The following is a 1,881-nucleotide window of genomic DNA, read 5'->3' as shown; positions in this document are numbered from 1 at the left end:
TTAAATCACGATGCAAATTACTTTCTGGAATGACTACAGCCCCCAGTTCCCTAAATATGGATGAGGGCAGGACAGTCTTCAGGGTTGGAGCTTCTCCTCACTGGTCATGCCGCAGCGTGGCTCCTCCCTGATCGCTTCCTAAGCAGACAGCAAACAAAGGACTCAGGAATCCTGTAATTACTACCTCTCACCTCTCCTGGTAAGAGGAGCCATCCCTGGATGTGGAGCAGGAACCCGCACCCCCAGAGGTGTTATTCTGACTAGATTCTATGAAGGGAGTAGGTGCAGGGAATAAAATACTGCGGCTACAACTTAAACTTAAGATCCTAAAGGTGTAGTCAGTGTGACAGGTGCTGAGGAAGGAAGGGTGCGGGAAGCACGAACAGGCAGGGAGGGCGTTTTCGGGGTAGGAGTCAGCGTCTTCGCCTTCACTTCTTGACCTTGCCCTGAGCAGCCACAGCTTCCTTGGCTTTACGTACGGTCTCCTCATCTTCCGGGAACTGCTTGGGCTTGATGGGCTTCAAGCTATTGTCCAACTCATAGACGATGGGAATGCCATTTGGCAAGTTCAGCTCCGTGATGGCCTCTTCTGAGAGACCCTCTGAATGCTTGATGAGGTCCCATGTTGCCTTGTGCCACAATCAGAAGAACCCTTTTCTCCTACTTGATCCGGAGCCCAATTTCTTCATTCCAGAAGGACAATGCTCTGGCAATAGTGTCCTTCAGGCTCTCACAGGAGGGCAGCTGGTCCTCGCTAAGGTCTATGTATCTGTGATTCTTACTGATGTTGCTTTAGATGGGATGATCAGGCTCCTTTGGAGGTGGCGGGCCTTCGTAAGATCGCCTCCAGATCCTCACCTGCGCCTCATCATGCTTAGCCGCAGTTTGTGTTTTATTGAGACCAGTCAGACCCGATAGTGTCACTCACCAAGGCTCCAGATTCTGACCACTGGCAGCCACATCTGGTCAATGACTTCCAGGATTCGCCAGAGGGTCGTGATTGCTCTCTTTTGCATGGAAGTGAAGCAGATGTCAAATTTATAGCCAGCATCTTGCAACAGCCTGCCTGCTGTGCTTGGCCTCCAAGCTGTTCTCCAGGTTCCAAGCAGGCTTGCTGTGCTGGATTGGTGCCAGCTTGTAGGCAGTCATGGCAACAGGCAGGGCTGTGGTGACGACTGTCATCCCTTTTATGGTTGCTATTATGCACTATTATCTGTGGTTCCAGCGATGGAACCCAAGGCCTTGTGCTTGTTATGCAATCATTCTATCACTGAGCTGTATCCCAGACCCATCTATTACCTAATAAAGTGTTTACAGTCAATATTTCGAGTTGGACTAGGAATCCACATCTTCTGAAGGTCAATCTAAAAGTAGATTAACTGAATGAGTGAATTAATGAGATGGGTGACTATGCCCAGATTATTCAGCATCACTGAAGAAAGAGTGAAGAGGAAATAGCTTGGCTTCCTTCCTCATGCATTTCTAATGCTGTGACTGATGGCCTGCTTTTAGCTTTTTCTGACATGAAGAAAGTGCATATCAAAAAGTACAGTATGGGAGAGAAAATAGTTTCCCTGAGAATCTGTGGTGTTTCATTTCATGGGCCACCCTACCGGACAGTGGGTGCCCAGAAATCTGCTTAACGATTCTTCTGGATGTGTCTGTGAGGGCATTACTGAATGTGACTAGAACACAGGTCAGGGCAAGGCAGATCATTCCCCACCCCCAACACCAACAGGTAGGCCTCTTCCATGCCATTGGGGCTCTAAATTGAATATAAGGCAGAAGAAGGGGGAAGCCATTTTTACTGCTTCATTAATTTTTGACATAAGTCCTCTGAATTAGAAATAGTACCCAAGCTGTTGCTTCTTCTGCTCTCAG

The 1,881-nt window shown here is 48.3% G+C and overlaps 1 pseudogene; it reads right to left on the bottom strand.

Annotated features, from left to right (window-relative positions):
* Positions 1–428: 428 nt before the first annotated feature.
* On the bottom strand, positions 429–1,149 carry LOC110559365 (phosphoglycerate mutase 1-like; annotated as a pseudogene).
* Positions 1,150–1,881: the final 732 nt, after the last annotated feature.

The sequence above is a fragment of the Meriones unguiculatus genome, chromosome 8 (assembly GCF_030254825.1).
Source record: "Meriones unguiculatus strain TT.TT164.6M chromosome 8, Bangor_MerUng_6.1, whole genome shotgun sequence".
NCBI classification, from domain to species: Eukaryota; Metazoa; Chordata; class Mammalia; order Rodentia; family Muridae; genus Meriones; species Meriones unguiculatus.
The sequence above is the reverse complement of the archived record's forward strand: the minus strand, read 5'-3'. Positions and strand labels throughout refer to the sequence as shown.